This window comes from Pezoporus wallicus, unplaced genomic scaffold (assembly GCF_028554395.1).
Source record: "Pezoporus wallicus isolate ANWC-B61680 ecotype Strahan unplaced genomic scaffold, APGP_CSIRO_Pwel_v1 contig_8341, whole genome shotgun sequence".
Classification (NCBI taxonomy): Eukaryota; Metazoa; Chordata; class Aves; order Psittaciformes; family Psittacidae; genus Pezoporus; species Pezoporus wallicus.
This window is the reverse complement of record NW_026638083.1, coordinates 2,778,501-2,791,727: the sequence shown is the minus strand read 5'-3', so window position 1 is coordinate 2,791,727 and position 13,227 is coordinate 2,778,501. Positions and strand designations below refer to the sequence as shown.

Here is a 13,227-nt window from a genome sequence, read left to right as displayed (position 1 = left end):
TGGGCACGCGGCTGCCTTGGTTTGCTGACCCCATGGGTTCGTGTCGAAGGCTGGATGCTCACCAGCACCGGCAGATAAACCTGCCCTTAGACCTGCACCCTGACCAGGCAGCTCACCCCAAACCAGCAGGAGATGGTTTGTTTTGGCAGAGAGCGATGGGTGGAAAGTCCATTTTGGATAGTGCCAGCAGTGAGCGTCACTCAGCTCCATCTCCATAAGCGGCCCATCTACCCTCCTGCTCCAGCCACTTCGCGTTGAGAAGGGAACCAGAGGGTGCTGCAAACCCAGTGCAGCCCCCAAGGACCCGCACTGAGCCACTGCCTGCTCCGGGCTCCGGCCTGTCCCCTGCCCAGCACCAGGTCCTGTGGGATGGAGTCGGCAGAGTCCAAACTGAAAGAGTTAAAGGCTCTCTCCCGTCCAGCCGGGGAAGTGGGATTAGTCACGGCCTTCAGCAGAGTGCTGGCCAGGTTATAAAGATGACAAACGAGCACAGATCAATAATGAAGTCGGTGCTTTCTGGGAATGCCAGGCACGGACAGACATGGGTGGTGGGCACCCGCGTGAGCTGCCCCATGCACACGACGGGGTGGCACCGTCCCTCTCTCCTGTCCACCACGGTTGGCTCTCCCCTGGCACCACCGGTGCCGTGGCAGGCTGGGATAGCTGCGCCCATTGGCATTCCCCTGGGATTTGGGGTGCCTTCTGGAGCAGAGCTTGCGCGATGCTGGCTGCTGCCTCAGAGCAGGGCACTGGGATGTAGGAGGCTGGGATTGCAGATGGTGCCCTGGGGAAGCCTGGAGTCTGATTGATCCTCAGGAGACTGGGAAGCATTTCCACAGCACTGAGGGAGCGTTGGAGGCCATGTTTCCTTTTCCAAGGGGACTTGGGCATGTCTGGGAAGGAAACAGCCTTCTAATTGAGTGGCTCGAAAATCTTTACTGTCGTTCATTACAAATCCATTCTTGTGCCCATATTGAAAGGACCGCGCTGCATAAATAGCTATTATTATTATTAATAATCACTGTTTAGATCTGATGGGGTTAAGCCGTTCCTGGCCTGGGCATGCTCAGGAGGTGATCCAGCATCCCAGCACTGCCTCTTGGTCCCAGGGTCTCCATAAACCTGCTGGGGATGTCTCAGGGGTTTCAGCAGCGCTTCAGAGGGGACAGCTTTAAAATGGATGAGAGGAGGGGAAATGGGCTGGGGATGTGACTGGGAAGAGGTGGGTGTGATGGTGCTGAGTCCTTGGTGCTGAGCCCTTGCTGGGAGCTGGGTGCTGGCAGGAGGAGACAGTGGCTCCAGAAGCACAGTGCTGTGTTTAGCGCTTCAGCATTGGTGGCTTTCCCGTGTCTGTCATTAATATAAACTTCCTTAATCAGCCTTCCCAATGTCCTGGATCCAGGCTGACCTCCGAGTGCTGGGGCTGGGTGTCCCACTTGCTCCTTTGGGATACGGTTTCTCTTGGAGTCAGTGCCCGGTGCCCGGAGCAATCTCCGCAGCCCGGCCCTGTCCCTGCTCTGTCCCCGCTCCATCCCAGCCACAGATGCTGGGCAGAGCCTCAAGGGTGAGTGTGAAAACACAGATGCTGATGTCGTGTTCAGGAACCTCCTTCATGTACCTGCCACTCTGTGTCGTGGCTGTGTCCCTCCAGAGCCTGAGGAGGGTGAGCTTCTGCAAGGCAAGTGCAAGGGGTCTGTGGAGGCTGAGGGTGATGGATACCTGGGAAATCCATCATCTGGGATGCTTATGCTGCTCATTTACGAGGGCTTTTCTCCTTCACCACTTTCCAACTGAAAACAGCGGGGTTAGCGTGAGCAAGCTCATTCTTGCTCCCCCCCTCACTTGACCTATGGTGCCAGTGAGGCCTTGCCATGCTTCAGGCCAGCTCTTTACAGTGCTGCAGGATGCTGAGTGCAGAGCAGAAGCTCCAAACACCCCAGGAACTCAGCAAGCTCCAAAACCCCACAGCAAAGCAGCCCCAACCATCCCACTGCTTGGAAGGGATGAAGCAAGACTTGGGCAGGAAGGTTCCCAGCCCCTCTCCGCCGTCCTTCAGCCGAGGTTGCCCTTTGCAATGAAGAGGTGCGTGGTGCCCTGTTTGGGTGAGGTGGACCTCGGCTCCCATGGGATGCTGTCAGCACTGTGCCCATGGCACATCTCGGCGTGTTATGGCACTTCCATGGGGCTGGTGCTGGCAGAGCCAGGCTCTTGCCATGGCCACGGCTGCCAGAGCTGCTCTGGAGTGATGATGCAAGGTCCTGCCTCGGCTCCCTGCTAGGGCTGAGAGCTCTGTCCCATGTCCCCGAGCAGGCAGTGGCACGGATCCAGCCCCACACCAGTGGCATGGCTTCAAGTAAGAGTTAATCAGGTGAGTGCTGCAGGTGCATTCCTTGCTCTATGGACACGCTGCTGTGTACTCGGTTGTGCTCTTGCCCAAAGCTGCTGCACCAGATGTTTTGCAACAAAAACCCCAAACCACATGAAAGCCGTTGAGTTTCATGTTTCATTATAACCCCAAATTCAGGTTTGCCAAGAGTTTCAGCCATTTCACAAACTTTTCCTATGAATGGGCAGTGGAGGCTGGTGTTGAACCTGGTTTTGATGAAAACCCAGGTGCGACTCAGTTGCTTTTTAGCAACTTCTGAGGCTTGCACAAAGGCAAAATTGGAAAGCTTTTGAGAGGAAGAAAGGAACTCAGAGCACGCCAGAGCTGGTGGCAGCGTTTGCAGGGAGCCCTTTGCCCATCAGGCTGTGATTCCTTGGGGACCTAGGACTTGGAACCTAGGCATGGTTGCCAGCCCGGCATGCCTGGCACCCAGGGATGCTCTGCGTGATGCTTTGAGCCCACTTGGCAGCAGCATCATCAAACCGGCCGTTCTGATTCCGTGAGTGCTGCCGGTGCTCTGAGCGCAGGGTCCTTGTTGGCAGCATCTCCTGGAGTTCTCCTCGCCTGGGGCTGCTTGGCTTGGGGCGGTGGCGAGCCCGGGCTTTGCTCTTGGCGTTGCTTTAGGAATAACTCAGCGGTGCCCAAGCAAGCTGCGAAGCCAGACCCAGGTAGGAGACAGGTGGGGATGGGGCAGGGGATGGGGCTGGTCCCGAAGCGCGGTCCTGCCCCGGTGGGGCGGGCTGTGACAGCCACACGCGGCCGCTTTCGGCAGCGCCGGTTTCCCTTTCTCCAGCAATTTCCTGAAGTAACGTTGGGAAATGGGAAAACGCTGAACTTTTGAACCGCCCGGAGGACATTGTGCGGGGGGGACACAGCCGCCGCTGCCCGCCGTTTACTTTGGCTGCGGGGCCGCGGGATGCAGGGGGGCTGCGGAGCCGGCGCTGCCCCGTGTTAATGAATGGCTTTCTCGCCGGTGGGTCGCGGAGCCGAGGGAGCCAGAGGAAGTTTGCTTTTGCTCGGGAGAGAAGGGGAGTGCCTGGGCTGGGTGCGAGGGCAGGGGCTGACACCGGGTGATGGATGGGGCCGGGCTCGGGGTGCGGGCAGCTCGCGCCGGTGAGGAGCAGAGGAGGGGAAGGGGGATCCGCTGCGCCTGGAAAGTGCTTTTCCCTCTGATGAACTTGAGAGCGAATAAATCAGTGCCGGGCTGCAGCTGCGGAGCATGTGACGCGCCGAATCCCTGCTCCTTTGGCCATCGCGCTCCCCCCGCACCTCTTAAAGGCACAGCCGGTGGCCGGGGATGGGAATGGGGGGTCAGGGCTGGGCTGGGGGAGCCTCAGGGATGCGGCTGCTGGTCCCTGGGAGCAAGGAGCTCCTGCCAGGCTCTCCGTGGTTCAAAGCTCTCCGTGGTGCCAAGCTTTCCCTTGTTGGAGCTCTCCATAGCACATCATGTGAAGTTTTCCATAGCACAAAGGTCTCCGCAGCACGAAGCCCTCACTGGTGTGATGCTCCCCATGTGGGCTCCTGCTCTGCTGCCCGTTGTTCCTGTACTAACAGGAGCAAGGTGCTCCCGGGGATGCGATTTCCCTCAGGGTGCCTTGGGCGCAGGGTGGGTGCCTGGTGGCAGCTCCTGCTCTCTGTGCAGGGGTGCCTCTGCTGGGCTCACCCAGGGCCACCACCCCAGCCCCATCCCACTGCTGGCCCATCACACCATCGAGCCCCTCTTCCTCGCTCTTGCTCTCACAAGCAGTGGTGGAACAGGAGGGAATCCAGCGCTGCGGCTTCTGCCCATTGCTGCTGGCACCAGAAGGGGAGGGAGCTGCGTGGAGCACAACACTCAAAGATTACTGAAGCCTTCCCCACTAGATGCAGGGTTCCATGCAGGAATGCCGGAGGACATGGGGTGATGGGGAGGGCGCTACTGCTCTGGCTGCATTTCACAACCCAGTGCAGTGATGCTGGGCTCGGGCTGGAGGAGGGCCTTGGGAGGGGATGTCCCAGTGGAGCTCAGTAAGGATCTGGCCCAGGCTGAGCAAGAACTGAAGTGTTGTGCAAACCCACTGGGGCTGGAGGCGGGTGCTGGTGGGGGCTCAGCAGGACCAGGGTCAGCCCCCCTGGGTGGTTTGCTGGGAGGTGAGCTCGGAGCACACCCCGGCGGTTTAAATTGCTGTTTATTTTCTAAGTGCTGCTGGAGCAGGGAAGTCAGGCATGGAAAAAAACCCAGAGCCGCTCTGTGATTTACGTGGTAAAGGAGATAAGTGGGGATTTAAAGAGAAGGGAATATATAATTGAGACGAACGTGTAATATGAGCAGGGATCCAAACAGAGAGATCGTAATCAGAGCGTTGGGAGAAGCTGAGGTTTATTAATGAAACGTCTCATCTATTTGTCAGCTGAGCAGGAGCAGCCTTTCCCAGCGGCTGGGGGCGGAGGGGGATTGCTCTGGTGTTCCCGGTGTTCCCGCTGCCACCGCAGGGATCGAGGCTGCCATCTTCCTGCCGAGGTGGATGATGCTGAAACCAAAGAAGGGTTAGAGGGAAAAGAGAAAGCTTTGGAAGCTGGACATTGCCGTTTTCCTGCTGTAATCTGCTGTAGATGCCTGGGGCTGGCAGCGCCCTGCAGTGATGCTGGTAACTGCCTGAGCAAGGGCTCAGTGGAGCCTTCTTTAAAGCCCTTCACCTCCCTGTTCCTCTGCCCATCTCTTTGCCCTCTGGTGCAGACTTGTATTCTCCTCTGGGAAGGGACAGCAGATACTTGGTGGATACTCTGGGATACTCGGTGGATACAGCTGGGAGTGAATGTGCGGCCTTGGGCTCAGTCTCCTCTGCTGGGTTCAGCTGGGGCTTCTCCACAGCTCCAACCTGCTCATGGGCATGAAGAGCTCCTGTCCTGCTCCTTTCTCACCCTGGCACTCGCTGGGTCCCCCTTGCTGCTCTCCCTGATCCCAGTGCTTGACTGCCCTGTGGTTGGTTGGTACCTGTGTGGCCGGGGGTTTGCTGTGTGGGTTGGTGGATCTGCTCCCCAGGTGATGTAAGGCACGTGGCATTGCTCACCAAGCGCCTGTTCTCGGGGTGACACCGGGAGAGATGCAATCGCCCTCTGTCACCCTCCACTCACTCAGCCCTGCCCCAGCGTTGCCATTGGGGCTCCTCAGCCACGAGGATGATGCTGGTGGTGTCCAAGGGGTTAACCTGGGACTGCAGCATGAACAGGCTGTGACTGGACATGAAACGAGCATTTTTGCAGGGTCCTTCCCCTTCCCAGGCCCTGGCAGTTATCTGCGGGCTGACAGAGTGCCTGCAACAGAGACCCGCTGGACATTGACCCGTCCATGCCGAGCTCAATTAGGCTGTATCTGATTGGACTTGGTGCAGCCTCATTAGCTTTGGACTCAAACCAGAAACTTAAACCCAAAGGCAGCTCGCAGGCAGACCTGCCTTTGTGCAGCCTGCCCGGGCAGGGGGGAGCCTTTCCCAAGCCTCTTCCCTGCTCCGGGAATGGGGCTCAACCCCTCATCCATTCCTGCCCATCCCTTCGGCCATGCCACCCTTTAGAGTGATGTGGGCCAGTGGTTGCTCTCAACACTGACCACAGATGGGAGCAGAATCACAACTGGGCAGTGTGAGGAGCTCTCACTCCTGCACCTCTTGTCCATCCCGTAATAAGGAAAACCTCATCATCCCAGGGCTTCCCCTCCGACCCCGTGGGGCAGCAGCACTGGTTCAGGGCTCCCATTTGCCAGAGCTCTTGGTTGGCTCTGCTTCATTGTGCTCTTTTGGCTGCTTCTTTCCATGCTTTGGAGAGGAGCATTTCAGGGCTTGGCAGCAGCTCCCCCAGGAGAGGAACCTGCTCAGCTCCAGATCTGAGCCCCATCTCCTGTCCATGTCCCAGCCCAGTGTGCAGGGAGCAGTGTGTGATCCGGGTTCACTGCTGGGCTCATTGCATGCCACGAGCGCAGCGCATCACTGCGGGAACCTCGACCTGAGAGGAGACCTCTTTCTGCTAGGGCGAGCCTGATGCTTTTGGGTTTCCCTTGTGTCTCGCTGGATCCTGCTTGGTTGTTCATAGCTCAGAGCGTAGCACCCCCTCAAGGGCAATCAGATCACTTCCCATTTGCCCACAAGCCCATAAAACAGCAATTGAATGTAATTAAAAGGCCATAATGAGCTTCAGCAGCCTGCGGGGCCACTGAGCGTGGGCTCTCAGAGAGCTCTTTTCGGGGAGCAGGATGGAGTGAGGAGCTCGGAGCAGAGCTCCTGGGACAGGATGGGCAGGCACGAGGAAGCACCCAGGTACCACCTCCACCACGTGCCCATGTGGGTGATGCCCATTGGGAAAGACTGGAGGGACCCCAGGGTGCAGCCCTTCACCTTTGCAGAACAGAGGGAGCATGTTCCCCTCTGTTGGCATCTTTTGTTGCAGTTCTGGCTTCACTGATGCTCTTCAGCACCAGGGAGGTACAAGTTCTCTCTGGCCATGGCCTGGTTTGCTCCTGGCTGTGACTGGGGAGGGTTTGTCGCAGGGGACATAGACAGGGATGAGGGCTCAGTCCTTGTGCTGTGGTAGTGAGGTCTGAGTCCCCCAAACCTTCCTTTTGGGGTGCGTGCGGACAACCCAAAAGGATACAGGAGAAGGGGGGAAGGTTTTTGGCTCAAAGAGGGGAGATTGAGATAAAAGGAAGAAATTGTTTATGATGAGGGTGCTGAGGCGCTGGCACAGGGTGCCCAGAGAAGCTGTGGCTGCCCCATCCCTGGCAGTGCTCAAGGCCAGGTTGGACACAGGGCTTGGAGCAAGCTGCTCCAGTGGAAGGGGTCCCTGCCCGTGGCAGGGTTGGAGCTGGAGGAGCTTTAAGGTCCCTTCAACCCAAACGAGGCTGGGGTTCCATGGTCCCCAAGACAGCTGGGGCTGGGCTGGGGGCAGCGGCTGCTGGGAGGGGGCACAGGGAGCTCGGGGCTGCAGTGTCCTGAGCTGAGAGGGGCCGCGCGGAGCCCGGCACACACTGCCCCCATTATTGCCTGATCCTGCCGCGGTTCCCAGCCAGTAAATTAGGGGCAGTGGCTGCGCCGCTGACAGCAGAACAGAGCACATTGTGAGAGCAGGGACAGCGCCGGCCCTTGAGGGATGAAATCCGAGCCTGTAATTTCTCAGGACTGTTGTGACATCTTTGCACAAGCGTGTGATTGAGTCACATTTGCTTTATCAGCAGAATCCTTGTTTGCTGGGTGCGCCCTCCCCCTCCGCTGCCCGGAGCCCAGCCTTTCCCTGCTCTCCAGGGCTCCTCACACTTTCCATGTCACCCTCTTGCTCACGCTTCCTGCTTTTCCCTTCTCCACCGCAGCTCCTGCCAGGGGGGCTCGGGGCTGCCCCGGCTGCGGGGGAGAGGCAAAGGGAACGGGGGTGTGGGTCCCCTCATGGATGGGGAGGTGGCTGGCGATGGGTGCGTGCAGGGAGGAAGCCGCAGGGATGGAGGAAGGCGTTCGGGAGCGTTTCCTCCAGTGACATGGCGGCTTCTGGAAAATTCCTCTTCTGAGTCCTTCCCCCCTCGGAGATGGGAACAGTCCCCACAGGCTTCGGGCTCTGCCCCCAGCTGCAGCAGTGAGCTGTGCGGGCACAGGGCTCCTGGCAGGCTGCATGGGGGTTTAAAGGCAAAAAAGGATGAAATGAGCCCCTGTGCTGGAGCTGGGCATGCTCCAGAGTGGGGTCTGTGCCCCTCCTGCACCCTCGTGGCCGCAGTGGGGCTGCTCCCCCATCCATGCTAGCTTGGTGGGGGTCATCAGACCTCTGGGCACCCAGGCTCCACTGCGAGGTTTGGGGCGAGGGGCAGCAGCCTGTTGATGGCCTTCAGGGGGCCGGGCAGCAGCACCAGAGGGATGCTGCTGCATCTCCTCCAGCCGAGGGAAGCCCCTGGACCAGGAGCCCGGGCTGGAGGCCCTGGGATGCGCTGTGCCCCTCGCTGGGTTTGGGGTGGCCGTGCCAAGGGTTCCACTGGGGGGAAGCTGGGGCGAGGAGCCGAGTGGCTTTGAGGTTTTGGCTTGGTCAGAGTGAAACCTGCAGGGAGGAGGAACCCCCGGCGCCGGGAGCCACCAAACCCCAGTTCCCACCATCGGTGCGGGGCTGGAGCGCTGCGGTGCCGCTGGCGCTGCCCGGGAACGTGCTGAGCACAGTGAGGAACCCCCAGACCTGGTTCCTGAAGAGAGGCTGCACGTGGTGGCTTCTGAGTGCCTGCAAAAGGCACAGTACTGGGGGTGTCCCCTGTGCGGACCTCGGGGGCTCAGAGGGACGTCCTCGGGTTTGTCTCTGCAGTGACTCCAAGGATGTAAAAAGAGACACAAGTCAAGTTACGCTGGGGTGAAATCGTGGTTACTCAGGACCAACATGCTCGGTGGTCCAGTGCTCCTGCACCCTCTTGCCTATAGGTGTGGCAGCAATGCTCAGAGGGGTGTGTGGATGTATGGATAACATAGAGCTGCATCTTCTGACATCTTCTATGGCATCTTGGGGTGCCCATTCTCAGTGATGGAGCACCTGGTGGCTTAATGGGCTCAGTTGCCGCTCCTTGGTGGGCATAGTACTGTAAATGCAGTTTGATGTGCTGGGAGCGCAGGGTGATGTTGTTTCTTGTCTGGTTTCTGGGGTAACAGCCAGGCTGCACCGTGCGGGTTGTCTCCCCATGTTGGGCACTGTCAGGTCCACGGCAGCAGCCATCATTGGCAGGGGTAGAGTCAGTTCTTGCTCCATCTTTGCTTCAGTTCTCAGCTGTGCTGGTGTAAATTGAGAGCAAACTTACTCAAGATTGTAGGCCAGGGGCTATTTAAATCCATCTGCTGAAAACATACTCTGTGTTCTTTTAGGTTTTGATCAGGGACAAAAGTGAGGACCTGACCTCTTGTGGTCACTGTATTACCCTGGCTATTTTCACATGAAACCTATGGGCAAACCCTCATGTCCTGCCCTGGTTTGGTGCCTTCCTGTGGCTCTCAGCATCCCACTTTGCGTGCAGGCTGTTGACCACTGGTGCCTGGGTTTGCTGTGCTGCCCACACAGGGACAGTGAGAGGAGGGGAGGAATCCTCCATCACGTCAGGATCCTTGGAAGAGATTTCTGCACCACTTTTGAGGAATGGGAGCAAATGGACAGTGTGGTTTTGATTGCCAGGTTTGTTTTGGGGTGCACCACCCGCAGGGGCACCGATGGAGCAGCTCTCGGTGCTCTCAGTGCTCTCAGCTCTGAGCGTGCAGCTTCTCCACGCAGATTCCCGTGCATTTGGGTGTCAGTTTTGAACGTGGTCAGCACCAAAGTGACACTTGGCAGCGCAGGAGGAGGAGAAGGACGTTGCCAAAAGCCTGATCTCAGCTGCACAGTCCGAGCACGAGGCTGCTGAAGGAAGGGAGCGGCCACCCAAATTTAGCATTTCCTGCTGTTTAATACTCAGAATTGATCTGCTTTCTGATTAGGGAGGAAGAGGTGCTGGGGGGGAAGCGGAAACAGGGGTGAGAGCGCAGCTTTCCAAAGCCTGGCTGGTGTCGGGCCCTACACCCCCTGTAGCCATGGGGTCCCTGCAGCCACAGGGTCCCTGCAGCCCCTCTGGTCCCACTCGGACGGGCTGTGGGGTTGTGTCTGGGTCCGTGACCCTCCTCGCCTGCAGAGGAGCGCGGCTCCTGCAGTCTGTGTGCCCGGAGATGTGTTTTGTTGACGTTCCCCTCTCCCAGGAGCTGCCCAGCAAACTCCTGGCTGTGTGAGGAAAGGTTTTCCAGCAGAGCGAGGTCACTGGAGCTTTACTGGCAAAGCCTCTTACACGTAAATGAAGATTATGCTGGGGAGAGCTTATGCTGGTACAGTTTATTCTGGTACAAATGAGCTATCCTGGGAAAAAAGCACCTCTGCGCTGTTGTTTGTTTCTGCCCCGGGACATTTTGTGGTCTAGAAATGGTAAATCACAGCCCATGATAATGCTGCCGAGTCAGCTTTAAGGTTCCCATCCTGTGATTCTGTGATCCAGACGTGGGTGTCTGCTGGTCCAAACTGGAGCTTTCTGCCCCAGGAATGCCAAGGGGATGGAAAAGAGCAATGAAGCTGCTCAGGGCCATTGGGTGCTTGTCTGCACTGGGTGAGTGGCAGCCGGATGAGGATGGGGACTAAAGTTTTATGAAGACATTTTCTTCCCTTACTGAGAATTAATAATAGCACAAGAACTCTGTCTGTCAGGAGGCAGGAGAGGGGGAAAATACGAGTAAGGTTGAGCCAGCAGTTGAGATGCTGCCTGGGTCTTGCAATAGCCGGGATCTATTCCCAGCTTTGGCTCCGATTTCCTGTGTGACCTTGGTGAAGGTCACAGAAGCCTGAGCCCTGCTTGCTCTGTGTCTGTTGACGGGGCTGTTGTGTTGTCAGGGTATTGCTCTCTCTGTACCTCAGTTTCCCCACTGGATGATGGCTCCAAAGGGGAGCTTGCAGAGACAGGGATCTGCAAGGAGGCAGGGCAGCAATGAGCACCATGCCAGAAAAACAGGACTAGGCTCCTTATCTTGAGACCAGATCCAAACCCGGTGGCTCCAGTCTCCGTGCGGTGTATTCAGCTGAGGCGGGTTCCCTGCTGTGGAACACGCTTCATCACTGCACATGGATCATGAGGCCCAGGCCAAAATGCCGTGCTTTTTGGGAAAAATCCCCCCCCAGATTCTGTGGCTCATGGGTTCGTAGTTTAGAGAAAGGAAAAAGAGCTCCACTGCGAGTTCCTGAGCTGCTGAGGAGCTCTCGTTGCCATCGCCCAACTGCCGTGGGGCATCGCACAAGATATATAGAGGTCGTTGTGTTTAAACAAAGGACACAGAGAAAATAGCTGCAATTTATGGGTGTGACACGAGGGGAAATGCTTGGAGAAGGGTTTTGTTTTTAGAAACAGGCACAGAGTTTATTTTGGTCAGGAGATAGTCACAACCCCCCGACACGGACAGTCTCGCACTGCTTGAGCTGCAGACGTGCTCAGCAAAATACCTCCCATCTGCAGCAGTGTGAGCGGTATCCATCAGTTTGGGGGTTGTTTGTTTCTATGGGGTTATTCCATCAATTGAGGCTTCTTTCCTTTTGTAATTCATCGTTTTCTAGTGCTTCTTAGCATTCAAGGTCTTCAGGGATGCTTGTGATGAGTGAGGACTGTGGACTTGGCTGGCCAGGTTGGACAGGGCTTGGAGCAACCTGCTCTAGTGGAAGGTGTCCCTGCCTGTGGCAGGGGGTTGGGACTGGATGAGCTTTAAGGTCCCTTCGAAACTGTTCTATGATTCTCTGATTCTATGGCTGATGTCCAGCTCTGATCCCCATCTCTCCGCCTCAAGTCATTATTTTTCCCATATGCATCTTCCCACTGGAGCGTTCCAGGCACTGGAAGTGTCTGTGCAGAGTTGCCTCAGGCGGAATCTTGATTTTCCCCTGGAAAAAAAGACCCGAATCTTTTTCCCTATTTGCAGTTATTTGAAGGTGAACGTTTCCCTTTGCTGCTCCTCGCACAGCAGTGGGAATCGCTGTGCAATTTGGGCTGCGGAGGAGGAAGCGTTTGGATGAGGAGTGCAAACATCCCTGTGTCCAAGGGGTTGCTTTGAACCGGGCTTTGCGTCACGGTGCTCTGAAGGAGTTCAGGTCTGGTTCAGGTTTCAGAGCGGTTGGCCAAGGGTTGGGTGAGAACACACCCAGATGTGTCCGTGCCTGCACACGCTTCTCCCCGACGGGCCTGTGCAGCACAGGGTTAGTGCTGCTCTCGCCTCCTTCCCTGGCTCTTGCTGCTGCCTGAGCTGTTTGCTCCAGACCAGCCCTACCTCACACCCAGTTCCTCGCTGGGTGCCGGGACTGTGTCTGTGGGAAGTGTAAACAGGATGGGTGAGGGGAGGTGCAGAGTGCCTGGGACTGGGAGCTCCCACGGTCCCAAGGGATGAGTGTTGCGGGACCCAGGAGATGGGCATTTTTGGTACCCAGGGGATGGGTGTTTTGGTACCCAGGGATGGGTACGTTGGTAACCAGGAGATGGGTAGTTTGGTAGCCAGGAGATGGATATTTTGGTAGCCAGGAGATGTGTGTTTTGGTACCAGGAGATGGGTATTTTGGTACCCAGGAGATGGGTGTTTTGCTACCCAGGGATGGGTATTTTGGTACCCAGGAGATGAGTGTTTTGCTACCCAGGGATGGGTATGTTGGTAGCCAGGAGATGGGTATTTTGGTACCCAGGCGATGGATATTTTGGTACCCAGGAGATGGGTGTTTTGGTACCCAGGAGATGGGTATTTTGGTAGCCAGGAGATGGGTATTTTGCTACCCAGGGATGGGTATTTTGGTACCCAGGAGATGGGTGTTTTGCTACCCAGGGATGGGTATTTTGGTAGCCAGGAGATGGGTATTTTGGTAGCCAGGAGATGGGTGTTTTGGTACCCAGGGATGGGTATTTTGGTACCCAGGAGATGTGTGTTTTGGTACCCAGGAGATGGGTATTTTGGTACCCAGGAGATGGTTATTTTGGTACCCAGGAGATGGGTATTTTGGTACCCAGGAGATGTGTGTTTTGGTACCCAGGAGATGGGTATTTTGGTACCCAGGAGATGGGTGTTTTGGTACCCGGGGATGGGTGTTTCAGGAGAGGTGCCGGCCCTGCACGTGGCTTTGCTTTCAGATGTGCTTGAGTAGGCACGGGCCGGTCGCCAGTAACCTGCCTGTGACCTCTCCTGCCTTATTCAGGATCTTTTAAAGGAAGGACTGTGCTTTGCTGCCTTCCCTTTGCCGGCAGGTCAAATGCCTGTTTCCCCTGGCCAGGGGATCCAATGTGTCCTTGGAAGGTGTCCATCCATCCATCCATCCATCCATCC

At 57.1% G+C, this 13,227-nt stretch overlaps 1 protein-coding gene across 2 annotated transcripts in view; it reads left to right on the top strand.

Moving 5' to 3' along the window:
* RXRA (retinoid X receptor alpha) overlaps positions 1–13,227 on the top strand; it is an 88,371-nt gene that overhangs the window by 44,598 nt on the left and 30,546 nt on the right. The window contains exon 1 of one of the 2 annotated variants that reach the window (XM_057409166.1): positions 12,096–12,118. The exons of the other annotated variant lie outside the window; for it this stretch is intronic. The gene's annotated coding sequence lies outside the window, so the exon portion shown is untranslated. Of the gene's footprint in view, positions 1–12,095; positions 12,119–13,227 lie in introns of those variants that run through there. 2 annotated transcript variants of the gene reach the window in all.